Source organism: Crocuta crocuta, unplaced genomic scaffold (genome assembly GCF_008692635.1).
Source record: "Crocuta crocuta isolate KB4526 unplaced genomic scaffold, BGI_CrCroc_1.0 scaffold197, whole genome shotgun sequence".
NCBI classification, from domain to species: Eukaryota; Metazoa; Chordata; class Mammalia; order Carnivora; family Hyaenidae; genus Crocuta; species Crocuta crocuta.
This window is the reverse complement of record NW_027532002.1, coordinates 1,383,944-1,403,243: the sequence shown is the minus strand read 5'-3', so window position 1 is coordinate 1,403,243 and position 19,300 is coordinate 1,383,944.

Sequence of the window (19,300 nt, the reverse complement as noted above, 5' to 3'; positions counted from 1 at the left end):
TCAGGAACTAAGGTATTTAGACAGAGTGTTCGGGTAAGGTTGCTGGGTTAGATACAAAACTGGTTAATGTCCAACAGGGCAATAAACTCTAACCCTTGGGGTTATCTGTTCTACTACATGTAAATTACTTGCATTTCTGCTAGACAAAAATCTACTAATTAACCTCTGCCCCCAAAGATTTGTGAAATGTCTCATTCAGTAGAAAATCAAGGCCAGCATGACACTGCAGGAGCACTGAAATCTATGATTTCAGACGGTTGTTGAGACATGACTTTTGGTTGAATTTGATAGACACATAAAGAGAAAGCGAACGTTCTCTTCCTTTAAGGAAGAAGGTACAGAGACTGATGGCACTCTCTTCATGCACCATCCAGTTTCCTTTCTTATACCATATGTGATACATTATTATTGTCGACAAGGGATAAACATGCCAGTTCAAAACCTTCAGGAGATCTGCCATCAACTTTCTTGTGTAAAGATAAAGCTGTGAAAAGCTTTCATGTTTGGTGAGAAAAATGCCTTTTGAAACCCTATGTGATTACTACTCCAAAAGTCGTATGTTCTCATAGTAACTCAGGGAATTTCTACTTCATTGCAATTTTAAGGACAAAAAGCAGATGTTCTTCTATATTAGACAAATACTGTTTACCTGAACAGTTTTCTCTGCTGTAGTGGAAAGAGAGAACAGAGTTTGGACTCGCTGTTGCCAATTAGGTGAACTTATTTGAACTTTAGTTTCATTATCTAGAAACTGGTGATAATACTGAACTAAATGCATTCTTCAGTTTAAAAGCATTATGAAGTGTCTCCTAATCTTTATGCCATAAGTAGCAAAATGTTCAGCCAAAATATAATTGGACTGTTTTTATTTCAAAATATCATGCCATTTTCTGGTAAGATCTCTTGGAGAATGTAACTTGCTTTGCCCAACTAGCCACAACTGATGAAGGTCCATCCATTTTATTTTTTTTATTTTTATTTTTATTTTTATTTTTTTTAAGGTCCATCCATTTTAACTGCCCCATAAAGTTAGAGGTTAACTTAGAGAAAGCTGATATGGGGTGTGTGTGTGTGTGTGTGTGTGTGTGTTGACCCAACAGAGGACAACCCCAAGTACTATGGTATTATTACTCTAGAGAAGTTTATCAGTTTTATATCTAACTAGACTTTCTCATTTCTGCTTTCATTTTCCCACTGACTACTACACCCCCGTTTTCAGGTGTTCTCGTCAGCTCTTTCATTTGTCGATTTCCTCTTTAAAAAGTTAAGTAGAACTTTGCCATTTGTTTTCTATTTGTAAGAGAAGTAGATTTTTTCAGTCCGAGAATTAAACTTTCGGCCAACCAAACAGAAACCAAGAAAAACAGTAACCCAAACCTTACTCCAAAATTTTTGAAGAGCGGTGTGGATTTTTACTGAAGAGTATTCTCAGAGGCAGAGTAGAGGGGATTATCATGCCACACTGTCAAAATGTTCCCTATACATTTCTTTGTGTCTCCCAAATCCCAGACCCCTAGCTAGCTGCCTAAACTCCCAATGTCTCTCCCAACTCACGGTCCCCCACGCCCCACCCATCCAACCCCAGGCTCTCTGAGACCTTCCCCTGCTGCAGTGGACACATCCTACGGTGACCTCCAAGTGAGTTACACACACAGACATCTCCTCCCTGGGGGCATGTGGGAGGAAACTGTGACCTGCTTCTAACCAACAGAAAACAGCAAAGTGTATGGGATGGTACTCCCTTAACTAGGTTGTGTAATATGACAAGGTGATTCCCATGACTGTTTCGTTATCTAAAACTCTGTTGTAGCAGGTTGGAGAGACACACATTCCTACCGGTCCCTAAGAAGCAAGCAAACTGCTCTCACTTGATCTGTCTATGGAGAGGGCCACAGGGCCTTCCAGGAGCCTGCGGGGTCCTCTGGGAGCCGAGGAATTCTGCCAACACCCATGTGAGCTTGGAAGAGGACCCCAAGTTCCAGGAAGGAGCACCACCTGGCTAGCCCCTTAACGTAGCCTGTGAGACCCTGAGCAGCTCTGCCAGCCCTGACTCTTGGTCCACTGGAACAGGGAGATCATAAATGGGTGTGGTTTCACACTGCTTAGTTTGGGCGAATTTGTTACCAGCAAACCCTTCTAGCCCCCTTGGCTTCTTTCAGATAAAATCCTCTTGCCCTCCTGGCTTCCTTCCTTTGTATTCCATAAACCACCATTTCCCATCAAAACTTAAGGACCTTCCTTAGGATCCACACTTCTGAGAAACCAGTGTGTGTGCGTGCACGCATACATGCATGTGCATACATCATAAGTGGACCACACTTCTCATTTACCCACCTCACTATATTAATTTGCTCATTCCCTTGGGAAAATCTATTGATTAACAACCACCCCGATGCCAGTAAGCTGCTTTCCAAAGTGTGTATGCATTTCTGTTTCCACAAGCAAGTGGTAGAAGACTCAATGTGGTTTATTCCCAAATCTGATCATATCAGTTATAAATGTTTTTGTAAATGATACAGTTAAATCTTACATAAAGTGTGAAAAGGGAAATTAAAAAAAATTTTTTTAATGTTTATTTGTTTTTGAGAGAGACTGAGACAGAGTGCAAATAGGGGAGGGGCAGAGAGAGAGGGAGACACAGAATCTGAAGTAGGCTCCAAGCTCTGACCAATCGGCACAAAGCCTGACACGGGGCTCAAACCCATGAACCGCAAGATCATGACCTGAGCTGAAGTCAAATGCTCAACCGACTGAGCCACCCAGGTGCCCCAAGAGAAGTTTTTTCTACAAAAGCCATGAAAGAGTCTGTAAAGAAACTGATGTTATATTAAGTAGAACAGAGGATGGAGCACCCGGGTGGCTTGGTCAGTTAAGTGTCTGCCTCTTGATTTCGGCTCAGGTCATGATCTCATGGTATGTGAGTTTGAACCCCACATGGTGCTCTGTGCTGACAGCATGGAGCCTGCTTGGGACTCTCTCACTCCCTCTTTCCCTGTACCACCCTTGCTCATGCACTCTTTTTCTCTCAAAATAAATAAATAAATATTTTTTAAAAGGCAGAACAGAGGAAAATAATAGAAATCTAGAAGGGCTTTGCTCTGAGATTATTTCACAAGCGTCTTTAAATTTGCTTTTTTTTTTTTTTGCACAGAGTACATTGGTTGTTTACATAAGGAAGAAGCTGTATAACTCCTTCTGCAGACTTCTGCTCAAAGGAAAGGGCTTGTCCTTGTAATATGTTTGATGAATGAAAATGAATATTTGAAATGTGTGTGCAGTCTTTCATACTGCTTTCCCTATTTAATTGGCTTTTTCAATTAATTAATTGTGTTAGACAAAAAGATTCCTTCTGAATTTTAATTTTAACATTTTTCCTCTGTCACAATAAGATTGCATAAATTTCTATTCTGTTTTTAAGAAAAGGACTGTTTTGTGCTCACCAGCTGGAAGTATTTTAGGAAAAGCTCTGAGGCCTTGTCATAAAGCTGACTCTTGAAATCTGTTTGTCTTAGAGCAGCAGCAAGAATAGCTGAAGGGTTAAGTGATAGGTTTGGCAACAAAATAGCAAAGTCATTTCCAGGTAGCTCTTGACATGTTTTCAAATGAGTAACATAACAGGGTTGGAAGATACTGTCATTGCCGACCTTGAGAAAGAATTACTGACTAATGGGAATTAATTTATAAAAGGTAAATAACAAAGGACTCCCAGGAAGAATTTCCTTCCTCCCTGCTTGCCCTTCCTTCCCTCCCCGCCTCCCTTCCTTCTTTTCTTCCTTCCTTCCTTCCTTCTTTCCTTCCTTCTCCTTAAATCTATATAACATGCATTTGTCTTAAGGCATAATGAACTCCTAATGGCCAGTACAAACACGCAGAATGATTATATCTCTGGAACTAAAAATCCAGATAACTAGCTTACCAGTGGGGACAGGCTATTTGGAATTGAGACATTAACTTCACTTTTGCTATGGATTTATATAAAGAAGGGCTTGTGACTGTTGCTAAGAGCATTAAGAATCTGAATTTGGACACTGCCTGAAGGGGTGCCTGCAATATTTCTATTCTATCCATAGGCAGGCCTTTGGAGAAGACAGATACGTCTGTTAGCCAAGGGAATATTCAAAATCCTGCTCCAGAATCTGCAGCGAGGAGGCAGTTAGAAAATGGGGAAAGAGCACTGTAGGTGACTTACTTCTTGAGGAAGACTCAAGAAAGTGGCTTCCCAGACAATAGGGCTTCTTCCTTGGGTTCCAAGCCCTTCTTCCTTTAGCTCACCTCCAACCATGCACTTCCTCTGCAAAGCCAAGGGGACGAGCCCACCTGGACCCTACAACTCCCCTTCTAGATCATGCTCCTGGCAAACGTGTCTTCAGAATCCCTTGCCCAAATGACCAGAGTCTGTTCCAGCCTTTCCTCTGGGTTACCCTCTCAAGGGTCAACCATGATGCCTGCGCTTCCTGACCCTGAGAGGTGGCTATGACAAGGCCCCCTGAGTACGATACAGAGACAGCAAGGGAGAGAGAAGGTGGCAGCTGCTAGCCAGAGGCTGCTCACCACATTTTGATAGAGAGCTCAGAGGAATCCATAGTTCCTAAATTCAAATCTGGATGTTCAGGTCCTCAGGAAGATATATTCATCATAGCATCAGAATAGAGCAAACACAATTTATTTAGCAGCTTGTTAGCTTAATTTATAAGTTTCACATAGACTTTTATGTAAATAGTAGATAGGTCTTCACCATACTTTGTCCCAGGCCCTGCTTAGAGCTGAGTGGCTGGTAAAAACACAAAGCAGTACACCCCCTATGGGGAAAGCTGGCAGTAGCTGTCAAAATTGTAAAAGTGTGTCCTCTGACTCAGGAAATCCATTTCTGGGAATTTATCCTACAGTATGGAATTCTGACCCACCATCTGCAGCCACGAGGGGAGAAAACCCACCTATTACCTACAAAAACCAGCGCAGGGAGCCAGCTTGACACCCACAAGCCAGACTACCAAGCCAGGAAGTTAGGCCACCATCTCTACCACCTGATCCAGGGAGCCAAACAATAGCCTCTGTAACAATTGGCCCCAATGGGCAGGACTTGGTTAATACCTGACAGCGTCCCTAAGTTTTGTTTGCAGTTCCAATTTAGGACAAAGCTGAGAAAACGAAATATGCATCCCTCTCAGGTCACATGGGATGCCGTATTTCTAGCTGGCCTGTCTACAGCTTCCCCATGCCAACTGCCTCCAACCAGGGCACACCTACGCCCTCCCTTTTTTCTACCGGAGAGCGGTCCCACTCCTCTGCCTGCTTTTATTCTCTGCTCACACAAGCGATGGTGCCTGGCCCCCTGGCTGAAGCAATCCCTAAATAAATACCCTTTGCTTCTTCTCATTTGAGTGGTCTTTGTTTATTTCCACGATCGCCACAGCTTCTCTGATCTCCCGCATCCTCACGTCTAACCCAAAGGCAACATTCTAATGTCAAAGATAATTACTCACAATATTTGTGTCTTTATTTTTACTTAACACATCAAGTGCTATTTAAAGTTTTCTGAGGCAGAGTAAAAGGATTCCAAGTATTGAACGCTGGAGACCTGGGAGTGTATATATACGTGTATTTTAATTCTTATAAACTTTAGAGTTATTTAGAGACCTTTTTTCACTTGAGTTTTCTTTCAGCATAAACCTGGCGAATACGTAGCCCACTTATGTGAATTTGCAGGGTCGAATGCAGAAATCCTGGAAGGAGGGCAGCACTTGAAGCAGGAACACTGGCTGGTGAACCTGTCTGGCTTAAGACCGGAGTTTGTTAAGAGCTGAAGGTTGGTCACGTCTACTTGCAGTTTTCAGTCTTACCAGAGGATGGCGCCAACACTTCTCCAGTGGGTCTTGCCAGACTGCTTCGGTTTCCTCTCAAGCGGCATTTGAGAGACCCCGAAAAGACGGGTTACCTACGCTTTTAACCAAATTAAGGTTTTTATTATTAATTCAACTTTATATGTACTTAAAAATGAGTATACATGTATCACATCCTTCAGAACCATTTATGCCAAAGAATTAAGCAGCCTGAAATGAATGGATAGCTACTTATTTCTTGCAAATGTACTCACACTTTATATTTAATTCATACAACTTCCAAAAACCAGTTTCTACAAGTGAGATCTTTCCGAAATTTCCATTTGCGTGCCATCTGCTGCATTGTAGACCATTTAATATTAAAAGTTGTTCAGAAGCTGCACTCTTTAATGCATACACCGGCACATCAGGGTGTTTTCTGCAAGGGGGATGTTGGGGGGGGGAGGGGGCGGCAAAGCGGAAGTCACTTGTCTGTCTTCTTGGTCTTTCAGGTGGAACTGAGCCAAGGGCATGGCCATTCCTTTGTTTCCCCCCTCTTTGACTCCACGCTTTTGTTCAATGGTGTCTTCTAAACAGGAATGGTTGTAACTTTTCCTCTTTAAACTTTGTGTCCCGGAGACTCAAGGGCTATCCGGAAGTAGTAGACTGGTTTGCTCAGAAGCTGTGCTTCACTTTTGGAAGATAACCCCAAACTCACTGATACCCTATAATGCACTCCAAAGCAACCATAATCAACTCACAGAAACTGAATCCATTCATGCCAAATCCATGGTTGGTGCAAAGAGCCCAGCTGGAGAAAGCACTGATGAGCTGGTCCATGCATTAAAGGGTGCAGCTTGGGAGCGACTTTTAATAGGGGGTCTTAATATGCCATGAAGAGGGAATAGGAAATTCATAAAGTAATAATAAAATAAGGATGCCGTATGGGTTCACTATCCCTTATCTGAAATTCTTGGAGCCAGAGTTGCTTTGGAATTCAGGGTATTTTGAACTTATAAGTTAGAATCTATAACGTGGTCTATACACCATATATTATGCAATACTCCAGAAGGGTCTAAGGCAACTCCCAATAATCAAAGCATTAATATTTCCTCAGAGAAAAATGAATATTCACATTAAGTGGGATAAAGAAAGGTGAACTGGCCTCATGTCAGGGCACAGGTCAGGTTTTGCCCCTAAATTAATAAGGAAACAAATCTTGGTTGTAGGCATTTTTGGATTTGGGGAATGGAGATAAAGTATTGTGGGGCTGTAATTAAGTGCTTTCTTTGTGCTATTTAATTTAATTCTCATGGATGGCCTATGTTAAATATAAGGATATAAGAATATGGGGAACCTGACTGTCAGCGTGGTTAAGTAACTTTCCCAAGGTCACACAGCAGAGCCAACATTCAAACCTTGGCCTGATTCTAAAAGGCAAAATGTTACATCGATTTCTATGCTTAATATAAATGCTAGATACTCTAAGGAATTCTTTTTTATATTTTTATTTATTTCTAGGAGAGAGAGAGAGAGACAGCGTGAGTAGGGGAGGGTCAGAGAGAGAGGGAGTCACAGACTGAAACAGGCTCCAGGCTCTGAGCTGGCAGTCAGCACAGAGCCCGACGCGGGGCTCGAACCCATGAACCGCGAGATCATGACCCAAGCGAAAGTCGGACGCTTAACCGACTAAGCCACCCAGGCGCCCCTAGATACTCTAAAATAACGAAAACTGTTTCACGTCCTTGTCAACTTTTGGCTTTGCACTCATATTCTGCACAATTCTTTATTTTCCTTGTGGTCCTTGAGAAAGGTAAGATGGCAGAGCCAACCAGCGCACCCTCATGCATGCAGATGAAGCCTCTGGCTGGCTTCTTCACACAGCAGCCTTGCCCACGTAGGGAAAGAGCAGGTCTGCAGTGCTCAAGAGCAAACGGTCAGTGCTCCAAAAGCCAGATTTTCCAGCAGTTAGCGTTTCCTGTTGTGTAGTCGGTCAGCTGATCAGCCTTGACGTCATCTAATTAATGTCTCTGGCCTCCTTTTGTAAATTTTGTACCAGCCTGGCCTCTCATAAAGGGCTTCTGCTTCTCTGAATTGATCGTGATATCAGAAGTCACTTGGCTTAATAAAGTTGTCAGCAGGGAGGAATCCTTGATTTTTTCTGTTCGTTTTCTCATGATGGAAATGGATTAAGATAATCATATTTTAAAATTGTGCTTTCAAGGTAATTCATGAGCCATGTTCTTTTTTTTTTTTTTTGCATTGTAATTACCCTTTGTCTCTNAGGCTCCGCCCCCGCCCCCACCTCCCACCCCTGGGATATTTCTTTCTTGTAATGAAACCAATAGCTTAGCAATTGCATGGACACAAAACTCTTTTTATATTGCTGTAAAAATATTACAAGGCACAATAAACTGTGTAACATTTTAATGGATTTTTTCCAGTGCCCTTTTATAGACTTCCAAGATCTGTTAGAAAAATGATTCATCTATATAGGTGTACGTATATCTATATGTCATGCTTGAGGTACTTAAAAAAAACAACCCGTGACTGGTTTTTATAAAGGAAGCTAGCAGATCAGGCAGTCCTGCATTTGCACATCTTGCCTCCCATCTGACCATAACATTTGCATACAATAAAGTGTGCAAATCTTAAGTGTTTCATTTTGCTAAGTGCATGCCTCTGTGTGATACAAACCTTTTATCAGGATAGAACCACGGCTCCTCAAAGTTCTTTACTCTTCTTCCTACGTTCCTTCACTTTGGCAAACACTTTTCCGATTTTTTTCATCATAGGTTAGTTTTTGCCTGTAGTAGGGTTTTCATGTGTCTACACATACATACAAATTATATGGTGTATGCTCTTTTGTGCGAGGCTTCTTTTCTTCTGCATAATAATTTTAAGACTCATTCTTTTTGTGTGCATCAGGGGTTTCTTTTATAATGATGAGTGGTACTTCATGTGTTTATCCATTCCATTTTCCTATTGATAGACATCTGGACAGTTTCCAGATTTTAGCAATTATGGATAAAGCTGCCACGAAGATTCTCATACAAGTCTTTTTGTGGCCATACATATGCTGGTAAATAATTAGGAGTAAAGTTGCTGGGTCATGGGGTGGACTTATAATTAGTTTCATAAGAAGCCTTTTTCTTTTCTTTCTTAAAACATTTATTTTTATGTTAGTATAGCTAACATACACTGTTATATTAGTTTCAGGCGTACAATAGAGTGATTTAACAATTCCATACACTACTCAGTGCTCATCACAGTGTACTCTTTAATCCCCATCATCTAGTTCACCCATCCCCTACCCTCCTCCTCTCTGGTAACTGTGTTTGTTCTGTGTAGTTAAGAGTCTGTTTCTTGGTTTGTCTCTCTTTTTTTCTTTGTGCATTTATTTTGTTTCTTAGATTCCACATATGAGTGAAATCATATGGTGTTTGTCTCTCTCTGACTGGCTTTAATTACTTAGGATGGAACTCTCTAGATTTATCCATGTCGTTGCAAATGGCAAGATCTCATTCTTTTTTTTATGGCCGAGTAATATTCTATTGTGTATATACAGTGCTTCTTTATCCATTCCCCTGTGAAGGGACACTTGGGCTGCTTCCATAAGTTAGCTATTGTAAATAATGCTACATTAAACATAGGGGGGTGGAAATCTTTTTGAATTAGTGTTTTACAAGAAACTTTTTCAGTGCTGCTATGTGAGAGTTCCAGTTTCTCTACATACCTGCTAACACTTGCTGCTATCAAATCTTTTCATGCATTAGCCACCCCGGTGAATGTGAGCTGGTATTTTATTGTGGTTCGCATTTGCATTTCCCTGATGAGTAAGGATGTTGAGCACTTTTTCATATACTCGTTGGCTCTTCATATGAAGAGCCTTTGTGAAACATGTTTTCAAATCTTTTGCTCACTAACAAAAATGGGTTGTCTTTTTATTATTATAGTCGAGTCGTAGGAGTTCTTTAAATATTCTGGAGTCATCTGTCAGATACACATTTTGTGAATATTCTCTCCCAATCTGTGGTGCCTTTGGATGAGCAGAAGTTTTAAATTTTGTGTAATTTAACAGAATGATATTAATTCTGTCTAAAGTTTATCGGGTTTTTTAAGTTTTATTTTTGTTAATTGTTTCTGTATCTTGGCTAGCAAACTCTTACCTATCCCCAAGCTGTGAAGATTTTTTTTTTTTTTATGTTTTCTTTCTAGGGGCGCCTGGGTGGCTCAGTCAATTAAGCGTCTGACTTCAGCTCAGGTCATGATCTCACAGCTCGGGGATTCGAGCCCTGCATGGGGCTCTGTGCTGGCAGCTCAGAGCCTGGAGCCTGCTTTGGATTCTGTGTCTCCCTCTCTCTGCCCTTTCCCCAGCTCTCTGTCTCAAAAATAAATAGACATTAAAAAATTAATAAAATGTTTTATTTCTAGAAGCTTGTTAGTTTTAGCTTTTACATTAAGGTCTATGATCCATCTCTAATTAATTTATATATATGGTATGATATAGAGGGGGAAAGTTATGAAAAAATATCTACTTGTTCCAGTACTATTTACTAAAGACCTTCTTTTTCCCTTGCATTTCTTTGGCAGCTTTGTAAAAAAAATCAAGTGACCATACACATTGGGGTTTGTTTCTAGGTACTGTGTTCTGTTCCATTGAGTTATTTGTCTGTCTGGATGGCAGTAACACACCATCCTGATTATTGTAGTTCTATAGTAAGTTTTAAGTCAGGGAGTGAAACACTTTCACTGTTTTGATTTTTTCTTTCCGAAATTGCTTTGGCTAACCTAAGTTCTTTGTATCTCTCTATAAACTTCGGAATCAGCCTTAAATTTTATGAGACAAATCTCTGTAATTATGTTTAAAATTATGTTGAATCTGTAGATCAGTTTTGGTAGAATTGACAAGTTAATAATATTGAGTTTTCCAGTTTATGAATGAGGTATATATCCCCACTTGTTTAGATCTCTTCAAATTTCCTCCAGCAAGATATTGTTTTTGGTGTAGAGGTCTTACCTGTCTTTTGGTAGGTCTGGACCACCCACCACTGGATGTCTTTTATGTGAGAAATAATTTTCTCTCTTTTTAAAGCACTATTTTTCACTCATAATGAAAACAGATTAGGATTAGCTGCAACTAATCCTAGAGATTCTTATACCCTCCTGCAGATTAGGTGTGTGTCTGTATCTTCTCCCCTGTGAGAACAGTGGAGTGAGCTGGGTCTTGAAGAATGAATAAGAGTGTGTCAGTCAGGGGTGCCTGGGTGGCTCTGTCAGTTCAGCATCTGACTTTGGCTCAGGTCATGATCTCGTGGTCTGTGGGTTCCAGCCCCGCCTCGGGCTGTCTGCTGTCAGCATGGAGCCTGCTCCGGATTCTCTGTCCCCCACTCTCTCTGCCCCTCCCCTGCTTGCACTCTCTCTCTCTCAAAAATAAATGCAAGGATTAAAAAAAAAAGAGTGTTTTTGTCAGAGAAGAAGTGAAGGCTGAGGAGACCATCTGTGGGAGGACATGGCGCTGTGAGAGAACTAGGCCTGTGTTTTGGTTCACTGTTGCTGCATAACAACCCCCTCAAAAACTCAGAGTCTTGAAACAAGAAGTGGAAGGTACCCCATGACTCTGCAGGCTGGCTGCGCTCCATGTGGTCTTGGCTGGGATTGCCCATTGGGCTACATCCAGCTGGTGGAGGGCTGGGCTGGAAGTCCCAAGAAAGCCTCTTTCACACCTCTGAGGTGTGGCCTCTCTCTTCCACATTGTATCTTATCCGCTAGGGCCTCTTCATGGAGGCAGAGCCTCAACTTCCCTTCAGGGTGGCTCTATGACCCAAGAGGTAAAGAGGCAACTCTGCCTCCTGGTGCTAAGCTGGTTGTGGAAGTCTCCTCTTTGCACCTCCTTCTCTGTGCCAAGCTGGCTTCAAGAGGTGGGAATCGATGCTATATGTCTTTGTGGAAGGAGCGGCACGCACATGCGCATATGGGGGGCGGGGCACCGTGGTTGGCAGCCATCTTTGGACACCTACCCACTGCCCGTGTTTTTAATGACAAGTTTCCTGTGGCTGGGATGTAGGATAAAGGAAGGAACAGATAGGAGAAGAAGGAGCCTACAGAGGCCTGGGCTTTGTCAATTGATGAGTTCCGGTTTTACTCTTTTAAAAAAGGTGTATTTTTTAATGTTTATTTATTTATTTTTTTTTTGAGAGAGAGAGAGAGAAAGAGAGAGAGAGAGAGAGAGCAAGCTGGGGAGGGGCAAAGAGACAGAGGCACAGAATCTGAAGCAGGCTCCCAGCTCTGAGCTGTCAGCACAGAGGCCGACGTGGGGCTTGAATTCACTGACCGCAAGATCATGACCTGAGCTGAAGTTGGATGCTTAACTTGCCACCCAGGAGCCCCAGCTGGGTTTACTCTTTAGACAAGGCAGACTCCAGCCTGTGTGGTGGCCAGGCTACCCCCTGGTTATACAGACCATGAGCAAGTGCTGATCGATTACTTGTCATGTCGGACAAACATTATCTTACTTAATAAAGGCAGTGTTGCCTGTAACAGTATGGCAACTGGAGCCAGAGGGCTTGGCTCCAAATTCTTGATTCATCATCTGTTAACTGTGCAAACTCCAGCAAGTTACTTAACTGCTATTTGCCTCTGTTTCCTTACCTGTGAAAAGAGATAATCATGGTAGACCTGCATTATTCAGTTGTGTAAGGGTTAAGTGTGATTATATATGTCACTTAGTGCTCTGTAAGCATCAGCTCTTATTGTTAATGCTCACAGTAGTGCTGGGAAACAGGTATTATTGTTCCCATTTTAAAGCAAAAATGACTGAGGCACCAAGGACTTAACATTCAAACGCAGATGAGTGCCTCCAGAGCCTGTTGCTTCATGAAGTTCCCACTCCTGTGTTCTGACGCGTCTGTCATCCCCAGTGGCAGCAGGACAGATCTGTTCTGTCCACAAGAGTTGTATGAGCCTGGAGCCTCCATTTACTATCCCTCAAAAGCTCTCTGCTTCGCCAGCAGCCTTACTCAAGGTCCATGCTCTGGCTGATATTTACAGAACTCCGGAGTGGAAGTCACTGTAAAAATATTAACACCTGGGTTTTTTCTGAGCCTGTGCAAAGTGTGCATCTCCGACGACAGGGTCCTCTAGTGAGACTGAAAGTGTCTGGGGTCTGAGGCTGCCTGAAGTCGCTCCTGCCACAGCAGCCCTGGGCGAGCCCTTCCCCGGGTTCTTCTGCTGTGGCTTTTTGACTGCAGCTTTGTGAACCCGCAAGTTACATTTGTAGCAATCGGAGGCTGAAAGCGTTCCGGTAAATGCTCCGTTTAATTAATTATACACAAAGCATTCAGCCAGAAGCCTGCTGCCCAAAGAAATCCTTAGCAAGCCTCGTGCACTCTTTATGTCTCTTCTGCATTTCCCTCCATCCAAGAGCTTCACAAGTATAATCCTCCTCAACAACAGATTTGTGATGATGAAGCCATTATTGTGTGATACTGCAGTTTTAAGGAGTGACCCAGAAACAGCCATCAAAAGCAACCTCTCCCCACCCCCTTTACCCCAAGCAAAGGACTAGATTAAAACAGCCCTAGCTTGTATGAATATTTATGCTAGAACCTCTGCCAGATCAGATTAGAGGAGTTCATCCTGCCGGGCCAACACCGATTCTGAACTCTGATTTAATGAGAAACTGACATGTTAACAGTATATTGATGCATCCATTCATCAGTAATTCCATGATGCACAGTGAGTGTGCCGGGCCTCTCAGGGGCCCAGAGAGGTGATGCCTTTGTCCTTTTAAGTTCAGCCAGGAAAGTTATTTTTGCAATGAGAAGGATTCCAAAGACATTCTGCCTCACAGAAAAGATGAGGAGTGGGGATTCTAGTCTAGATAGGCCTGGGAAATTACTTTCTTACACTGCCATTGAGTGTGTTAGAACAGAGGCTAATTCCTCTAAGCGGGATCTCCCAAAGTGGTTCCAGAGAGCATGGTACCCACAGGGTGTTAATAGCTTTCAGACAGGGAAAAGGTTTTAGGTCAAAAATGTGGGGTAAATGATGAACTAAACTGAACAAACTTCTTTACTGTAGAACTTCCATCCTGTGATTTTCCAGGGAGCAGAGAAATTACACTCTTCTTGCAGCTTTTTTGGACTGTGGAGTTCTTCCTTCAGAAAGCACCACACCCCAAAGCATACAACCTTTTGTGTCCTGAATCCCTTTGGCAGCCCAGGGAAGCCTGGGGAATCCTTTCTCGGAATAAAATATATTTTTTAAGATTTTATTTTTAAGTAATCTCTGTACCCAATGCAAGGTTTGAACTTACAACCCCGAGATCAAGAGTCGCATGCTCTGTGGACTGAACCACCTGGGTCCCCCAGGATAAACATTTTTTAAATGAAAAAAAATAAAACACATAGGATTACAAGGAAACAAATTGTTTTGAAATCAAATATCAAATGGCTAAAAATACGTTGAAATGTTTAAAAATGGGCATACATGAATTCACGTGCTTCTTTTATAATGGGTCTAATGACCACAGTTATTTCAAAATATTTATGGCCATAAGTGATATTTTAAGAAATAGTCAATCCTCGTTATTCAGGATTCTGTATTTGTGAATTTGCCCACTTGCTAAAATTTATTTGTAAACCCCAAGTCAATAATCATGGCCCTTTTGCAGTTATTTGAATAGTGAAATTTTTAGTCGTTTGATCTGTTTGCTCCCAGCTGAGGTTTTAATCAGGCAGTGCTCTGCCTTCTTGTTTCAGCTGTCACACTGTAAATAAACATCTTTTTCAAGGTATGTTTATTGTCATGTTCTGAGCATCTTTATGCTTTTCATTGGTGGTTTCACTGTTTAAAATACATGTTCAGTGCTGAAGTGCCTCAGGTGTTCCCAAGTGCAAGAAGGTCATGATGTGCCTTAGGGAGAAAATAGATGTGTAGATAATCTTCATTCAAATGTGAGTGAAAGTACTGTTGGCTGTGAGGGGCACCTGCCTGGCTCAGTGGGTAGAGCACGTGATGGTGACTCTTCATCTTGGAGTTGTGAGTTTGAGTCCCATGTTGTGTGTGGAGCCTACTTTAAAAAAAAGTGCTCTTGTCTATGAGTTCAAGGTTAATTAATCAACTATAAATTAAATAAGATGTCTTTAAACAAATGCCACACATGAAACAAGGTTATGTATTGATTGGTTGATGATAACATTGTCACCAGAGACTTGCAGGAACATAACCTGAATTTCCCATAGGAGCTATGGTTCAGTATTTGCTTTAATTCAGTGTTCAAGATGACTTTATGGAATATAACTCCTATGAATAATGAGAATTGACTGTATCTACAGCAAACATAATGTGATATGTAAATATCTGTGACAGAAATACAGCTGTCTCATTGCCTACATTCATAATAAAAGGAAATGCTGTTTTAGAGAGTATTTTATTTTTTATTTTTAAATTTTTTTTTATTATTTTAGAGAGAGTATGAGCAGGGGAGAGGGGCAGAGAAAGAGTGAGAATCTTAATTTTTTAAAAAATATCTTTTATTTGTTTTTGAGAGACACAGAGAGACAGAGACAGAGAGACAGAGAGAGAATGAGGGGGAGAGGAACAGAAAGTGATGGAGACACAGAATCTGAAGCAGGCTCCAGACTCTCAGCTTTCAGCACAGAGCCTGACCTGGGGCTTGAAACCAAGAACCATGAGATCATGACCTGAGCTTAAGTCAGATGCTTAACCAACTGAGCTGCCTAGACACCCCATAGAGAGAGAGAATCTTAAGCAGGCTCCATGCTCAGTGCAGAACCTGACATGAGCTCAATACCACAACCTTGGGATCATGACCTGAGCCAAAATCAAGAGTCAGACCCTCAGCTGACTGAGCCACCTAGGCACCCCAAGAAGTTTTTGTGTACAATTTTTTCCCATTCAAGTTCATAGGCACTCTTAATTCTGGGGGAGTAAGGTCCCCGGGACTCTACTTAAGAATCCCTTTCCTAGTGGGATCAACTAGAAAGTAGGGTGGGGAAGCAGTGTGAGTTCCTGTGGCTTAGGTCCTGCTATGTTGTGTATCAATACAACCTCATATAAAGATTTTTTAGCTGATCTACTTTGACGGGGAGCCCTGGAGGTATTTTCACCAAGGCCCCAAACCAACAGGCTCCATCCCAAATGAAAAATGCCTAGGGGTGGTGGTGGGGGGGTGGGGATAGACGTTCTTGATAATTGTTAATGTAGAAAATGAGGAGTTCTCTTTCAATAGCAAAGGGCTAGACAGGTCCTTCATCTGAAAACAAGAGAAACAAGTGACAGTATAGTGTGGGGGTGTTTAGATGAAGATTATAGGGGACCCCAAGCCACCCACCAAGGGTCTCTGGGAGAAAGGCATTTTCTCATTGATTGCTTTTCTTTTTTACACTTTCACCCTTTTTACCCCAGTGTGATCCCATGAAGCTAATTTAAATATGTAAAAAGGAGGCTCCGTTTGTTTTTAAATACCAAGAAATAATAGTATGACTTGGAAGGCAACATTAATGCCTCATTCATTCATTCATTCATTCACTCATTCATTCATTTATTCATTCAGTCACTCACTCTTCACTCAGTACTACTTACCGAGCACTTGTGGGCCAGGCATTGTTGTAAGGCTGTAGATACAGGAGTGAATATGACTGGCCAGGTTCTCATCTCCTGGAGCTTCTGTTCTGAGGCATCTCACCAGGGGGCCACTGCAGGAATGGGGACAGGCGATGGAGAGGGATGTGAGCCACCCTGAGAAAGTCCTTCACTTGCCTCTCAGAGGAGAGTGCTCACACACTATGATTCTGAAAAATTGGAGGCTGAAGACAGTATCTCAAGAGGCATCAGTGCAGATATATAAGAATAAAGCTGTCCCCTACAGCTGTCTTGTAAATTCTGGACACTCAGAATTTATAAGAAGTACACAAAGCACTTTATAGGGACAGAACATCCCTAAGCTAGAGAGAGAGACATGATTGCATCTCAAAGAAGGAACCCATCTGGAGTGGAGTGGAATATAAAGATGGAGGCAGTAGTGGACACGCCTCACCTATGGGCTCCTGACCCCAGCGTGAGGGCCTGGCCTTGGACTTCAGTTCTTAAGGAGACAATAGTGATATTTAGTACTTCTTTCATGAAGTATTTGTTTTCTATTTAAAAAAATGTGAGACAGGAGCACCATCCTCTCCCACCCTTTGATTTCATGCGGCCATGCTGTAGGATTGAGGTCAGGGCCCAGGACCCAGGCACCTCTGCCTCCCCACCTGACCCTGTTCAAGTGGGGGAGGGGAATGATGGGCCTGGTGAAATTATTCCCCAAGGCGGGGGCTTCAGTCCCTAAGAGAATTTAAACAGGGATGGAGATTACCTGTAGGGTGGGAGAAAGGAGGTGGTTGGCATGGGATAATTCGGGATATTATTCCAGGATAATTCAGCCTGGGAACCCCTTCCCTGTACTCTCTGAATCTCCCTATACACTTGCTCCGGTTTCCTCTAACGTTTTTTTCTTTTTTTCCAGTTTTTTTTTTTTAACATTTTTTCATTTTTGAGAGGGGGGAGAGATAGAGTGTGAGTGGGGGAGGGGCAGAGAGAGAGGGAGACAGAATTGGAAGCAGGCTCCAGGCTGACAGCTCAGAGCCTGACACGGGTCTCGAACCCACAAGCGGTGAGATCATGACCTGAGCCAAAGTCAGACGCTTAACCGACTGAGCCACCCGGGTGCCCCTTTCTCTAACTTTTAAATTAACTCTAGTCCTTCAGGGTTTTTGGAAATGACTAGGCCTAAAATGAACTCCCTATTCCCCCAACAAGAGAAACAGCAACGCAAGATTACCAGCTTCACAGGTAGTCTGCGAAATAGACATTAGAATAGCAGTAAAGTAGCTTGGAAGCATTTTATTTTATTTTTTATTTTTTTTGTTATTTTTTTTTTTACAAATAGTTTATTGTCAAGTTGGTTTCCATATAACACCCAGTGCTCATCCCCACGAGTGCCCTCCTCCATGCCCATCTCCCCCCTCTCCCCTGACACACATCAGTCCTCAGTTTGTTCTCAGCATTCAAGAGTCTCTCATGGTTTGCCTCTCTCCCTGTCCTCCACTATTTCCCCCCTTCTTCTCCCCCACGGTCCTCCGTTAAGTTCCTCCTAATCCTCCTATACGTGCAAACATATGGTATCTGTCCTTCTCTGCCTGACTTATTTCGCTCAGCATAACACCCTCAAGGTCCATCCATGTTGCTACACATGGCCAGATTTCATTGCTTCTCATTGCCATGTAGTATTCCATGGTATAGATAAACCACATCTTCTTGATCCATTTGTCCGTTGATGGACACTTAGGCTCTTTCCATGTTTTGGCTATTGTGGAGAGTGCTGCTATGAGCATTGGGGTACATGTGCTAGCTTGGAAGCATTTTAAACAGAGGGAGGATGAAATAGAATTCTTTCTAAAGGAATAAAACATTTTAGTGCAGTGTTCCCTGGGTATATCCTGAGACTAAATGATTAAGATTTCAGATTTAAAAATAATAATAAAACAACACTACAACAAGTATTGTTATTTCGGTGCTTAAAAAAAATACCAAGAGTTGTCGGAACACTAAAACCAGTAATGTGCTTACCAAGACCCTGTTTGGGGCCACATCCTGCAAGAGGAGACAGATGTCCCGGTTCCCAAAGTGCCACACCTGCACACTTCGTACTCTTCAATCATACTCCTCATCTGTATTTCCTGCTGGAACCAAGCGGCCTCCTGGCAGCAGGTTGGTCCCTGTTGATCTGCCCTCAGGATGTGTACTGGTCACGCTAAACCAATGCTTCTGTCCCAGTGACAGAAACAAATGGCCTGACAACATTTTAAGTGTTTTGGCCCCTACAACTGAAGCTTATCCACAAACTGGCAAATTAATCTTGTGGGCAGAGATGAACTGACCATAATTCTAATAAAGATTAAGTTTTAGTGTCCCTTCCAAAGCCCTCAAAGGGACCCAAGCAATGTGTTTGCATGGCTATCTACTTTGTAATCTTTGCCAACTGGGATATATTTTAGACACAATGGCTTCTTCTCGGTTATACTTTCCTTTACATCTGGTGGCTGTGGGATAGCCATGGGCATCTGGGGGCAGTTGAGGTGGAGGTCCGTTTAGGTTGGGTTTAGGTTGAATATTTACGTGGTCGGCAGTCATTTCTGTGCACCTCTGGGTTACTGCTAGTCATCGTGGTATAGGAGGGGCTCCAGGCGTGCCCCTGCCAACCACCAGTATTGTGACAAGGGTGCAGGGCCCGTGGGCAGAATCACAGTATGAAAGAATCCTACCGCTCCCAGCATGGGAAGTGTGTGGGTCATGGAGGAGAAACAAGGCGTGACATGCACAAAGCCAGAAGCTGGTCCATGTCAACGGATGGTGTACGGTGAGTGGGAGATGTGCTTTGCATTGGTGCCTAGTGTGCACAGAAGTATGGGGGAGGG